This window comes from Panicum hallii, chromosome 3 (assembly GCF_002211085.1).
Source record: "Panicum hallii strain FIL2 chromosome 3, PHallii_v3.1, whole genome shotgun sequence".
Classification (NCBI taxonomy): domain Eukaryota; kingdom Viridiplantae; phylum Streptophyta; class Magnoliopsida; order Poales; family Poaceae; genus Panicum; species Panicum hallii.
The window spans coordinates 36,701,610-36,716,836 of record NC_038044.1 but is presented as its reverse complement, the minus strand read 5'-3'; the positions used below and the strand labels follow the sequence as shown (position 1 = coordinate 36,716,836).

At 50.0% G+C, this 15,227-nt stretch overlaps 1 pseudogene; it reads right to left on the bottom strand.

Moving 5' to 3' along the window:
- Positions 1–14,694: 14,694 nt before the first annotated feature.
- LOC112888229 lies at positions 14,695–14,794 on the bottom strand (annotated as a pseudogene).
- Positions 14,795–15,227: the final 433 nt, after the last annotated feature.

Sequence of the window (15,227 nt, the reverse complement as noted above, 5' to 3'; positions counted from 1 at the left end):
ATATGGTGTTTGTACTCCCCGCGGAGTTCCACGCTCAAGGCCGTGAAGAATTACCAGTAGCCCAGCTTGACTTGGGGCCACGGCCAGTTATATTTGAGAAGCCCCAAGCAAAGAATTACAAGCATTTGAACGCTTTATATCTCACGGGTTACATAAACGGCCAGCCTATCAACAAGATGTTGGTCGACACAGGAGCGGCAGTTAACAGAGGCATTGTGGGCATACCATATTTCATGCCATGGAGTAAGAAAAACTTCTCCTTATCACCTAGTGTACGGACAGGAGGATGTATTACCATGGGAGATTACAGCCGGCTCGAGGCGCATAGAGTTCCAAAATGACTTAATAGCTGAAGAGTATGCTGCTCTGATGAATGACAATATCGAGGATCTCATGGAGCTCAGACTTTGGTCACTTGAGAAGATCAAAGAAAATAAGGCCAAAGTAGCCCGCGCGTACAATAAGAAAGTCAAGCCAAAAGAAATTCAAATAGGAGATCTGGTTTGGGAAGCGGTGCTACCACTGAGGACTAAAGATGCAGCGTATGGCAAATGGTCTCCAAACTGGCACAGGCCTTATAGGGTTGACCAGGTTCTATCTGCATATATGCTTGAGGAGTTAGATGGTGTCAAGTTCCCGGTGGCGGTCAACGGTCAGCATCTCAAGAAGTACTTCCCAAGTATGTGGGATGATGAGCAATAAAGCCGGTGCTACGCATCAAGCTATAAACCGATAAGGTCAGTTGGCCCGCACAAGAGAAAGCCAATGCTACATGTTAGGATATGAGCCAATAGGACCTGATGACCCGTACAGGTGAAAGCCGATGTTACACATCAGGCTGGGCACAAGGAAAGAGGGCCGATACGTGCAGTCGGCCCACATATATATATAATACTTTGTACCCAACGCATTGAGTTGGTCAAATAGCCAATGTACAACCATCAACTTTAGAATCTTAATTCGGATACACGCAGGTTTATCTTACAAGGGATGATTACAAGGAAGTCTGCTGAAGGAACTCGTCAATGGCATCGATGGCCTCAAGACGGACGCGATCAGCTTCAACAATCATTGCTTCATCGTCCTTATCCTCTCCCGACACCACCTACCTGCTCAAAGTGCTCAGCTCTGCGAGTTCTATCTTCAGTTGGGTGGTCAAGTCTTCTACTTCTCGTTCGGAGCTGGCAATAAGGTTCTTCTCTTCCTGGATGTGCTGCTCGGTTGCCCGGACCTTAGCCTTGAGGTCCTTTAACTCCTTCTCCAGAAGTTGAAGCCTTTGAGAGTGCATAGATGTATCAGTCTTGGCGTCCAGAGTTGCCTTCTTCTCATTAAGCAATCGGCACCTCTAGGCAATGTCAGCCTTCAAGGGGGGCTTGAGAGCGATGAGCTTCAATCCTATGCCGAGCCTATTCTACCTTTGCCCGAAAGAAAGGGAGGTGCCCGGTTGGCCAGAGCTTGATCTGAAGGACATCCGGAAGTTGAGACTTGATCTCCTTAAGAATCTGCCTCACTGCGTCAGAATCCTAGACCAAGGCGTCAATCGGAGCTGACAGAAGGCCCTTCACACGGAGAAGTTGGCTGGCGACGCCGGTCGGATCTTGCTGATGATCATTGACTTCTAGTATGGCCGAGATGATGGATGTAGGGTCGAATGAAAGTAACTCCGAAGGTTCAGACCGTGAAAGAAGACATAAGATTAGTACGGCGCAGGGAAAAGAAGATGCAAATGACTCGGTGATAAAACATAACTGTTCTGGAGGAGGAGTAATGATTGGTGGAGTGACAAAAGGGTTGTTCAGGCCCCTATAGAAAATCCTAAACCAGTTTGAAGTATTCGAGGGATTCAACTTGCTACTAGGAAGGCTATTTAAAGCCTGGCCGAAGCTGGTACACCTGATCCGCCTCCCACTCTGATCTGGAAAGGAGTTATCAGCCAAACCAGAGAAGTTTGGGATGAAGTTCTAAAAGTATAAGTGAGCCCACAATTGGATGAACCACCAGGGACCACCGGTCCTAAGTTTCTTTTGGGAAAGTAGGCTCAAGGATAATAGGTGGAGGTATCTATAGACTTCCCCAAGGAACAACTTACCAAGGCCAACAGTGTTACCTTTGGCAAGTTCATATGCTAGGGGGAGATAATTCTTGGTTGGGGCAAGGGAAGGACCGCAAAATAAGAAGTGTTCGAACGAAAGATTTAGGAAGGCTGTGTGTTCCCTCTCAGTCACAGGACCTTTAGTTTTTAGGTGCTGGTTCAGGTATGCACCCCAGTTTATGCACTCTATTTCGGAGAACAACTTGAAGGGCACTTCGGACAGTCTGTAGGCAGAGGGGCAGGATGACGAGATGTCCAAACCAGTAATCATCACTACATCCAGGAGGATTGGAGTCATCGGCCCATGACAAAATAGGAAGCAGTTCAAGGCATCGGACCAAAAGTAGCCGATGGTTTTCAGAAGGTTCTCGTTCTTCTCAAGAGGGGATAGAGATAGAGACAGAGCATCGGCTATCCCTATGGTCTCCCATGTGGGCTGGTAGGTCTTTGCTACTCTATTATACCAGGTCACCCAACCCTCGGGAGGATTTGGCCAAGCATGTAGGCTGTCGGCCCAGGAATCTAAATCTATGTTTTGACTCACGAATGGAATTCGATTGGCCTCCCAAGAAATCAGATCTACGGGTTTCTCGTAGGAACGAGGCCTGAGACAAAAAGAATTGGGGGAAGAAGGATGCGGCAAGAGAATATCTAAAACCTGAAGAATCCATAAAAGCCAAATAACCGGAGAAAGATCATTTAATGGTGCAATGGATCTAGTAATTGCTGCATTAAATGAGCAAAGGTCAGAGTTTTTACCTTCAGACCAAGGACACCCGCATCGGCATTCGAAGATTCCGCCATCGGAAACCCCAAAGATCAAGAACCGGGGAACTGGATCTAGGGTTGGCGGCGCAAGTTTGAGTTTGTGCTCTAAGGCTTTGGTCCGGATCTTTGCGATTAGGGTTTATGAGCGAAGGGTTTTGGAGAATAACTTGGATTCGGGGAATCTTTGAAGATCTGTTTTGGGAAGGTTCCGGATTTAAGCGGAAAATGGAATTGATTTGAGAATTGACTCAGATCCGGATTGGCACTTTATGGAAAGGAACTAATGCATTGCCATCGGCTCTCAAGAGATCGGCTTCTTGACAAGTTGCGGTTAACATAAAGGATTTTATTTATAATCGGAAATGAGTACAAAAGGGGGAGCCGATTGCTCCTAGAACCGATCTACGGCGCTTGATCGGAGGAGCCATGCTGGCGTCACTGTCGTTGACGCTGCCATCGTCGTCGCCGCCATCGTCTCCACCGCTGTCGCTGCTGAAGCCGCTGCTGTCTTCGGCGTCTTCATCATCGTTGTCGTCATCGTTATCCTCCAATGATCCGCCAAGAAGGTAGCCTCGTGCCACCGAGTCCTCCTCGGTTGATGAGGAATCGGTTTCTTCCTCCGAGGAGAAGAAGTCTTCTTCACAAGATGTGTCATCCTCGTCATCTTCATCCAGCTCCCCGCGAGGAGGAGCTGGAGGTCTTCACCACCGGTCAGCGATTCGTCATCCTCTGACTAGGTCTGGAAGTCCCACTCCTCTGCATCCCAATGCAGAGGAGCGCAGGCCTCATAGGCGGCAATGGGGTCGTATTCTGGAGTGGCTTCTCGGGTGGACTCGGACTCGAAGGAAATGGCTGAGGAAGTAGAGGAAGAAGAAGAAGCCATTAGAGAGAAGGAGAGTTGTGCGGTTGCTAATGGCTGAAGGAAGGGGATGAGAGAAATAAAACTACCGGGGGCAGGTTTATAAAGATGGAGTAGAATATGAATCGGCACCGTGACAGTTTCCAAGGAGTTTGATGCAGAGCAGTCACATCCCCTGGAAGTGGAAGAGGCGGGGCGATGAAAAGGAAAAGTGGTTTCAGAACAATTATTGCTGAAACTAGGGGGCATGTGTTATCGCCATAATTTAGCTAGGCTAGAAAGGTGGGCTGCGAAGCAAGATGGGCTCAAAAGATGATCGTAGTGGGCTTGCGAATCAGCCCCTGCGCGGGCGTTTGAGGCCAGGATTGGCCATGTATCTAGATAGGTATGTGTGTTTAAAATAGTTTAGGTAGAGATAGCCAGGATTCATGTCGTGGTCAGTTAGGATTGGTTAGGGAAGTCAAGTCTTTTGACTATAAATATGTACCTTGGATTATGAATAATAGACAATCAATCATTCACAATAACTCTCGGTGCATCGCCACCCCTGTTCTAGGGCTTCTCGGGTAAGTGCCGTGCAGCCCCAATCACGCCTCACGTGATCGGGGCAGCATCGTCCCTGCCTGTCTACCTTTGTGTTTCTCGTACTGAAGCGTTGTTGATGGTGAGTAACACTAGTTATCTTGGCGTTTATGGAATAGCATCGGCTCTTTCATGCTTTTTCGTACATCGTTTGTTATCTGTAAACGTTTAGCTATCCTTGGGCCCGATCTCGGGTGTGAGGGCAGCTCCTTGCTCTATTCTTGATTAGTAGATCCAATACTTTATATGGTTAGTCTTTGTTTATCGAAGATTTAGCTTAACATCTACATGATTAGGCCCTTCAAACGGATTGAACGTTCCGGCGATACGCTTGATGCTTTGTATCAACCTAAAGAGGGATTGTTCCGGGAATCAGCTCTCTGTTAGTTTTTAGGTCTCTGTTTAGGTTGTTATTTCGTTACCTTCCGTATCGGTTAGGCTCAATTACGTGTAGGATGTTCTGGCTATGCAGTGAAAGCTTTAACCATCGTAGATTGGATTAGCTTAATGGTTACAGAGCAAGTTTTACATTCCCATCGGATATGCCTGCTTTATTCAAATATTTACAGCCGATATCGGGAATCACTCGATGAGCCGATCACGGCTCGGACTAATGTTTATACGTGTGTGTGCATGCAGAAAACTAACATACATCACTTCTAGAACTTCCTGATCAGGTACAAGGTCAGGTGGCATGCCTAGCAACCCAGACGCCAGGTCGTGTGCCGGATCTCGGGCCGTTGACTGAGGGACTGGGGCCCACCAACAGTCCCAGGATCCTCTCGGCTGCTCGTGTTGCCTATCGCTGCTCGTCGGTGGGTCTTGACCGACAACAGGAGCATAGTTTATAAACCCTAACCTAGATCCTGGCCCAGGGAACTGCCACACTGGGTGCTGGATCCGGGGCAGCTTTCGGGAAGAAGCACGCCCTGAGGTCACCTCTGTCTCTGCCACAGCTGAATGTCCCTGGCCAACGTCCCCTGGGCGCGACGGTGGAGATGACGGAGCGAAGAAGATGAGGAGTCTACCTACACTGGGGAGGGTGAGTGCCAGCGCTTTGACTTCCCCAACAAGTCCAACGCGCCCTCCAGGGCACCGGGAGTCCGACCCTCACTGGCTGCAGGGGACATGGCACAAGCGGCAGGATCAGAGGCCCCCTCACGGATGACAACGCCACCCGACAATGCCGTCTGCTCCCTTCGTCATGGCTGGAAGCCCTCCCGCCACCTTACGACATGCGGGCGAGGACTAGCCCTCGTGCGTCGCTCACCGGCAGGCCATCCAGGATGGCGTGGTGCTCTAGGTCCTTGCACAGGGCTTGGATCTCCTTGGGAGCAGGGCCGCCGCCACATACTTCACCTCTATGGCTTGATCCATCCAGGATGCCACGACTTCCTCGGAGTGGTTGAACTCCATGCCATGTGCAAGGCGGCACTAATCGTCATCGCCGGTGTAGAACCATGTCGGGCAGAGTCAAGCCTCGAGTGGAGCAAGGTGGCGACAGAAGAATTGCATCCCCACCATCACCGCTGACAACCCGCTCCAGCGCACCTGGGTGAATCGGGGGTGTTCCATGGCGGGCTGGACGGGAGGCGAAGGAGCGGTGAATTGTTGGCGACCTCCACGTACAGCCACTGCCGCTCCTAGTTCTCCCACTTGTTTCGCACCGAGAGGGCAATGAAGTCATGGCGCCGCCTTTGATGGATTTGGAAGTAGCATCCGCCCACCGTGCGGGCTTGAAGGGCAGCGCCTAGGCCCGGCAACACCGAGGGCGACTGGCAGAGGCTGAAAAAGTGGCGGAAGAGCTCCATCGACGGCTGCACACCGATGAACCTCTCGCGCGCGTGTGCGAAGAGCGCCAGGGTAAAGATGGTGTTGGGGACAAGGTACACCATGTGGATTGCGTACACCTCCAGCACCTCCATGATGAAGGGCGAGAATGGCGGCACCAACCCTATCATTAGGAACAGGAGGAAGATGATGACCTCCTTGAAGCACCACGAGCTGGGATAGGCCATCCCAGCGCGGAAGGGAGTGCTTAGGGACATGAGCCCTCTCGCCCGGTCCACCGCGATCGTGGTGACTGACGAGGGCCCAAATTTGAGGATGCGGCGGCCACCATCTTGCCCCCTGTGGTGCGCCATGGCAAAAGCTTGGGTGACGGCAGCGAGAGGAAGATGGAAGGAGTTATTGGCGAGAAGACAAGTGGACGAGGTGGCCAACGGTGCCCTCCCCTCTGACAATATATACCTAATGGAAGGGGAAGGGACATGACGCTCCAACTCCGCGAGTAGAGGCTGGCCCCCTCGGAAGGCCAACACGATCCCCGAAGTGGAACTAACAGTCGTAGCCGCCGCGCAGCGCAGGTGCATGGAGTAGAGAGTAACTCTTGGCCCCACGCCTGACTCACTATCTCCGATTTGGGCATGCGCCCAGGGGCTACTTTCAGTGCTATGGGAACAGGGGTCCCCCCAGCCCTGGACAAATCAAGGATAAGTGGGCTAAAAGGCCCTCTTGGACCATTAGTGGTAATGGGCCAAACGGAGGCGCCATCTAGAGGACCCAAGGCCACGGGAGGCCAAGCACCTCCCCGAGAAGGGGCGGTTCCTTCGTGGGGAAGGGATCACCTGACGGCGCATTTAATTCGGCCGTCCTACTGCAACCGAGCGAGGCCCATGGGCAGCGCGCCTTCCCCATAAAACCACATGATTACGGGGGAGGCGTGCTCTAAGATGGCACGGTGACCAGGACAGAGGGAGCCTCCTTGCCCGGGACACGTTGCCTGTTCTGGCGATATGCGGTGGGGTGGCCCCCCGTCACATCGGATAGACATGGGGAGGAGTGTCTGCGATCCTAGGAAACACACAGGAAAGACCCTGAGCAATGTACAGAGCCCGGGAGAGACCCCGGAGCATCCCGGGGTCCCTCGAGGAGGACCCTGGTGTGGCAGAACCAACCTGAATTATACCGGCTCAAGTACGTGAGTCCATTCTGAGGGCTCCAACGTGCTTCAAACGGTATATTCCCTTGGCCTATCGGGTAACGTCCCGATAAACCACCGAATACACAGGATCAATAAGGTTACCTCACACGAAGGTGAGTCCAGAGATACAGTCACCATCATATTTTACATCACAAAGAATTACGTTACAACAGTTTCCAACAGTAGTACGAAGTTTCAAGTTTAGAGAAAACATTACAAACAGTTAAAGTTATGGTTTTCGGCAGCAGAAAACATACGCGATGATTTACAACACGTCGTCAAGACGGATGTCATGCTAAGCCCAGGCACGACATCACTCGGTATCATCAGTGTTGGCCGGGGACGGATCCCATTCCACGGACCATCCATCTGGAAGAGCACAGGGCCAAGACAGGGGAAGAGTAGGGGCTTCAACGACTTTACCTGAAAAACAAGTCACTAGCAAGACTGAGTATACTAATACTCAGCAAGGCTTACCCGGGATTCGGTATAGTTTAGCCCGTAACTAGACTCATGAAGGCATTGTAAAGGTTTTGGGTTTATTTTCAGCTGAAAAACAACAAAGAGTATAACCTACTTTCAAGTTTTAGCTTTCAAATTCTAGCTTGATTAGTCATCTAGGTAAGCACCTATACTAAACAAGCAAGGTAGAGCTTATCAGTCATCAAGATTATTCCATCAATAATTACACTTTTTACTCGATGTGGCAGAAGGGATAAGCAGTCTTATTCATCGTGAGAGGCGGACGATTCCTGAATCGAGATTCAACCTTGCAAGGTAAATCTAACACACACGCTTGGAATACCAACAGGGCATTCCGAAGCAACCGTTTCCCTCATATTCCGGGTTATGGATCAGGGCCACCACAAGCGACTGCAAGACCGTACGCACACCAATTGTGCAAGACATACGTCTGTAGCGCGACTACAAAACCCGTATTCCTGTCTGCCACACAGAACGTACTCCCACACGTCGGTGCGTGTAAACATAAAATAAAAGTCGGGTGGTGGAGACAAGTCCATTTGCTAGGCCATTCGGGTACTAGGCTTACTGCTTACCATATTTCGCGGCATGTGGCCAGTACTTTCAAACGCTTAGCAACCACTACCACACATTTTGACCTTAACCACTTTTGACAAAACAGACAGGGTAAATCTCCAGGTCATGATATAGCACATGACCCTGTCCATTATCCTTATAGTGGTTGCAGAATTGTAAACAAGCAACTCCTATATCGCGCGAGTGACAGGAAATCACCCGACTTTTACCGGTCCTATTTAGCAGAGCATCTAAGCGATGAGGACTTGGGTTCAATACATTGGTTCCTAAGATTCATGCATCTAGGGTTTCATTACAACTCCTAGACTTAATGCAAGATATAATATAAATAGACATAGATTGCAGTGTAAATAAAGTAGTGGGATATGTCCGGGGCTTGCCTTTACAGGTGGGGTTGAAGTCAGGGATGTTAGTATTATTATCTTCCGAACTTGGTTCGGGGCTTTAGATAATCCTTTGGTGACATTTGCTTGGTCTTCAGGAATATCCTCCGCAGATTCCGGGGAGACCTCGTAGGTACCGTTGCCGAAGTAGTCGTATTTACATGTAATGCAACATTACATTCAAAGTGTGCACATAAAACTATCTTACTTCACAATAAAGTTGCAATCCAACACTCATTTAACACACTACTCACATAACAATCAAAAAGGATCAGAAACTAACTTGGGTAGAGCTTTAGTTGGCCAACTGATTAAAAAGGGCTATGTGTTGAGGATGATCACAGAGTCGATTGGAAACAAAAGGGTTTTAACTAATAGAATTGATAAAGAGGGAAGCTATTTATACAGTTTTAGGAAATCTGCTGATTTCTGTTTGGAAGAGAAATCGGCAGAAAGGGTCTCTATATATAAGCAGAAGAGGTTAACCGATTTGAGTTCACCTGGGGTCAATTTGGCTTATATGGATAGGAACGCTAAAGGTACAGTATTTTAAAGACAGACAAAGGAAGAATCTTGCCGATTGGATTATCAGCATGTTTTTTGTCTAACTGATGGTTGGTGTATCGGCTTGCCTTATTCGACGAGGGTGCATCAGGTTTAGCCGATTGATGTGTTTTGGTCGTGCCTAACAGAGGTATGTCTACTGTGTGATCTTACTGATCTAGGGTTGTGTACTTTGGTCTGGTAGCTGATTGAAAGGTGTATCAGGTTTCTAATTGATCGATGAAAGCATCGACTACTTTAACAGAGGGTGATAACTAAAGCAGTTGTGTCTTAATTGAGATGTGCTTAAATGTTATCCTAGGTAACTAGGTGTGGTTGTATCGGCTCGATTACGTCAGCACAACAATTGAGTGACGTACAGTCGATTGGAGTGTGACTGAGGGTATGTGACCGATAGATTTATAGCCGATTTCTCAGTCGATAAATTGGCTGATAGAAGTGTGTGGATAAGGATAGGAAGACTAAGGATTGATCGGCTATATTTGACTGATATAGAAAACAACTAGAATCGGCTTGGATCGGCCGATAGCAAGAATCTTAAGATCGTGTGTGCATCTCCGATACATCGACTATGTGCAGCCGATGTAGGACAGAACAAAAGAATTGTATCGGCAGTAGCCGATATTAGAAAGATAACTACTGTATCAGCTAACCAGTCGATGGTAGAAGCATATCAAAAGAAATGCATCGACTGACAGCTGTTACACAGGAACATCATAGACTCAATTGAAACGGATGTTTAGTGCCTGAGCCGATAGCCGACGCTAAAGCATAGCTGCATGCAGAGATGTATAAGCTAAGCAGCAGATGCACATGAACTAACAAAGATTCTTATACGAAAAAGACCTTAAGGAAACGACAATCAAGACAAAGACAATGTCTTGAGGGCAGAGATACGAGCACTCGGGTGATAGGATTAACTAACTATCACACATCTCTATTTAAAACATACATCCTATGATTACTTTTCAGCTATATCACATGCATATAACACAAGGTACAAATAAAGCATTCATTCTCTAACATTTAACCTAGATCACAAATTAAAGACTTTCAACTCAAAATCACAACATACAACTTGTAGATTTTGACCTAGGGTCTCAAACAAAACTGATTTTGTACTTTTATGAACTTCTTACAAAAATCTATGAAATGTAGAAGTTCACTGAGTTAAAATAAAGAAAGCTCTGGAAAACTTACAGAAAACACCCTAGAACTTTCTAAACCAAAGCAATTAAGTCCCTGTTGGGGAGAACAAAGAACAAGATGATAACGACGATGTTCCGGCAAAGGAATCGCCGGCATTAGAAAGATTTAGTGAATCAGGGCAAACCTTGGGGTAGCCTTGGTTGTGGAGGAAGAATGGGGGAAAGTGATTTCCTGCGATGAACAGAATCGGCGATAAGATGAGCTCAATGATGACGAGATTCCGTGGGTGACGAAGAAGTTTGCCAGGGAATTGTAGTGGGTGAAGAATAACCGAAGAGTTATTCCTCACGGTGATCCGTGGTGACGATAGTCGACTTTGCCACGGCGATGATGTTCTGGCGAAGGGATCCGAAGAGGCTCGATAAGAGGGTTCACGAGCTTCCTCGAGGTGTCGTGGTCTTGCTCGGCAATCGACGAGAAATAGGAGTTGCTGGATGTCGCGGACCCCTGGGACGAGACGATAGAGCCAGATGGGTTCGCTATGCCAACTCCTCCGCGAACCTCAAGATCCTCCTGCTCACGAGCTGAGCCTTCTCTGCTCACGCGCGTGTGTTGCTGAAACACATTCGGCATACCCGCGTAGCCTCCTGCAGGAGCGCCGCGCTTGGTCGCATCTCCGGTGCGCCGCTTCTGCTCCGCTCCCAATCCAACGGCCCCCAGCCTGCATGCGCGTGGTCGGTTGCCTTGCATACGCACGCGTGTGCGGAAACGAACTGAGTTGGCCGTCAGTCCTGCGTCGCGCGTCGAACCCGCATCGCGCTGCTCCTGCTTCGACCTCTGCATGGGTGGAGGGAGCTCGTCGTGTCTGGCTGCTCCGTGGCTCCTCCGAGCTCGTCACGCCCAGCCGTCGCCTTTGTTCCGCAGCTTTTCCTTCCGATTCGCCACGCTACCCTCACACCTCCGCCTTCGCGAGGACCGTGGTCTGCCTGTATTAGGGCCGTGCCTTCCGCTGCCTTCTCCTCGACGGCCTCCAACGTCCATCACGCGCGACCTTGTTGCTCCCGTACGGATCCGCCCGCAGCCGCCGTACTGCAGCTCCTCCCGCACCGCGCGTGACCTCCCTGCACACCGTCGTCCTGCACACCGTCGCAACATCCGCTCAACGGTGTCCTGCACCCTTGACGCCTCGCCCAGCAGCAGGACCCTCGCGTTCTTCAGCACCGCGCGCATCGGCATTTCGATGAACACCTTAACTGCATCCCTGATACGGCCACTCCTGCACCACCAGAGATCACCGTGGCGTAGTCAGGGTCGACGCCACCGCGTTCCCGCATCTCGCGCAGAAGCCCTGCTACGCGCCGTCGGTCCTTGCGCAGGAGCCAGGCGTCGCACACTCCGGCCTTGCCACATCGCTCCCGCACACGCCCGAACCGCGTGCGTTCTTGGCCGTGTCACATCTTGCTTACACCGCCCGCGTGCCGCAGCCGTAGCTCCACTCGCACGCGCGCGCCAGTACCGCGAGCCTCAAGCCTGCTCCAGCGCTGCCACGTCAGTCCTCTTTTGCTCGCGCGCCGCCACGCCGCGAGCTTTGCTTTAGCGCCGCCTGGCCCGCGTACCGCTCACGCGTCTGCGCCACGCCTCCCGCGCGAGCCGCATCCACACCCGCGCCTGCGGCCGCCCGCTGCTTGCTTCCGCGCGCTCTCCAGCGCCTGCCCAAGCCGAGCCGCCGCACACAGCACATGCTCACGCGCTCCAGCCCTCCGGCGGCGCTCCGCTCCAGTGCGCCCCGTTCCCGCGCGCCTGTGCTGCTGCCTGAATTCACCTCTGGGCTCGCACGCTCGCACCGCACCCGAGCTTGCTCCGCCTGGATCCGCTGCGCCTGGCCGAGCCGTTGCCGCGCCCGAAGCCGCCTCGCTCGCCTCAGTGCCCCGCGCCCGCGAGCCGCCCGCCGCTCGGGCCGTCCGTGCTCTGGCGCCGCGCCGCTGCTGCCTGGGCCAGCCTCCGCCCGAGCCCGAGCCGTGCCCACGTGCATCCGCCTGCAGCGCCCGAGCCACTCGCGTGCGCGCCACCAGCCGCGCCGCTCGCTTCCGCTCTGCCGCGGCCCGCGCTCCCAAGCCGGCTCCACGCCTGCGCTGGCTCCCGCTGCCAGCCGCGCTCGCGCGGCTCACGCCGCGCAGCGCCCGCGTCAGCGCGCCGAGCCGCCGCCCTGGGCAGGAGCGCCCCGCCAACCGCCGTCAGCAACGCCTAGAGCTGTGCCAAGGGAGGAAGCAAGGAGAGAGGAAATGAGGATTGGGGCTGCCGCCGGTGGAAGAGAAAAGGATAGAGACGGCTGGGAGAAAAGAAACAGAGGCGAAGGAGGAATAGATTTCCCCAAGGACTTATGCGCAATTTCAGAAAATTGCAGGAACCTTTCTGTAAAGCAAAATTTCCATCAATCTAAAACCCGAATGAAGAAATGCCCAAAACGAAAGTTGGAGAGTTTTTCAAACTCTACAACATTGCTTTAGGGCCCAAGTTCAAAAACTCAAAACTTGCATTTTTACACGTGAATATTTGAACAAAAGTTGGATTTGAATTACTTTTGTACTAAAGAGTGTAACTTTATAAAATTCAGGACCTAAATGTAAGCATTTATGACACGTCATAATGACGGGATAGACTCGTCATAATGATTGGATAGACATGTCATGATGACTTGCACCTTTTACACTTTAGCCCTAAGTAATTTTGAAAGTTACTTTTGTAAATCAATTACTTGCATAAAAGGACTTGTACTTTTATAAAATTACATAAATACCCTTATTTTCACCACTTTACTCAAAATTTTACATATTTCAACACACACATTTTAAATGAAACTTTTGGATAAATATATATTTTTTACAGGGAATAAAATAAGAAAAACATGTTTACAAAACCACCTTTCACTTATTTTGAAATTACCCTTATCCAATTATATTTTGCAAAAACAACCCTAGGTTTTTCTGTAATTACAAAAAATACCCTTTTTACTTGCACTTTAAATTTTCAAAAGCTTCACATGAACACACACAAGCTTTACACTCATAAGCACATACTTCACACTAACAAAATATATGTCTAGCTTACAAGCACATGAACTGTCACACCTGGGTGACGATAGTCCTAGCCCACGGCACAGGACCCTGCCAGGTGGGCAGACGCCACTTGTAGGCCTGTGCCCCTCATCAGGCACCACATTCACACTTCAGGCGGTAAGCCTCTTCCCGGAGCCCACGGGGAAGGCTATAAATAGAATAGACGGGCAATGTGTAAGGGGGATCTGATCCAAGAAAAAACTTAAACTTAGACTCAGCTGAATACTACCATCTGCTCCACACAGGATGTAGGGTGTTATGCTCACAGTGGCCGGAACCTATCGAAACCCCTTTTGTTTCGTGATCGTCATACATCCAGAATCCTACTGCGTGTTACACCCCTAGCCGAATCTCTAAACGGGGGTTCCCATGAATCCCTGTTTGAGGTACTCACCCACCGACACCTGGAATACTCCAAGGTGAAATGCTACAATGGTAATTCTGTGCGCTTGCAGAATATCAATTCTATTGGAGCATAAAAAACACCAACAAGCATTTCTCACGCCGTTGCCAGGGAAGCAATTGGCTAAAGATATCATTGAATAGGTTGGTACAATTTACTGATTTGTCACCGCTAATTTTAGCAGGATTACCATTGCTCTCTTTTTCCTTGTGATTTATGCAGAGCAGGGCATGACCGGCTTCGATCTACCACAAAAATTCAACTTGAATCCAGAAAGAATTGGGGAATTGTCCGACGTAGAGTCGTCCCACCTTAGAAGTGGCTTTCCTTAGGCCAAGGTTTGACAACACCACCTTCATCACCCATGCCTCAGAAGACACTCCGTCAATTCTCAGCCCCATCTAGCAGCCATATCCCTACTGGATTGAACACCAACCAAGGCACTGAAGGCTTTAAGCTGAAGACTGGACTTGTCAACATGGTCCAAGCAAGTCTCTTCTATGGTAAAGCATCAGAAGATGTCAACGCTCACCTTCAAGACTTTCTGGAAGTGAGTGGCAAAATCAACCTCAAAGGCACCACAATGGATAACATTCGACTTCGTCTGTTCCCATTCTCTTTGCTTGGGAAAGCAAAGACGTGATTCTACACCAACAAGGAAGCATTCAATAGTTGGAATGCCTGCTCAATGCCTTCCTGGCCAAGTACTTTCCAGTGGGCAGGACAAATGCCCTATGGACCAGGATTTCCAGTTTTCAACAACTTCAAGATGAGACAATCCCGGAAGCCTGGGAACGTTTCCAGGAATACATTGCAGCATGCCCACACCATGGCATGGAAGAATGGCCTATCATTAAAAACTTCTTCCATGGACTGAGTGAGCGAGTACAAGATCTTATGGACACAGCAGCGGGAAGAGCATTCCTCTCTCTCGATGTTGCAAGAGCTAAGGTGCTCATTGACAAGATTGCCTCCAACCAGAGTTGGAATGGAGATAGGCAGCCGGCCCATGCTAAAGGAGTACACTAGATTGATGGTGTAGATATGCTGGCAGCCAAGATGGATCTTCTTATGAAAAAGCTGGAATCTCCACACTAGGAGGTCAACCAGATCATGGAGTCTCGAATCACATGTGAGACATGTGGCAATACTGGGCATTCAGCAATGATTGCCCGTCAACTCAAGAGGACACGAATTTCATTGGGAATAGCAATCCCAATAAATCAGGCTACCATCCTCAGCAAGGTTGGAACTCCAAGCCCGACCTCC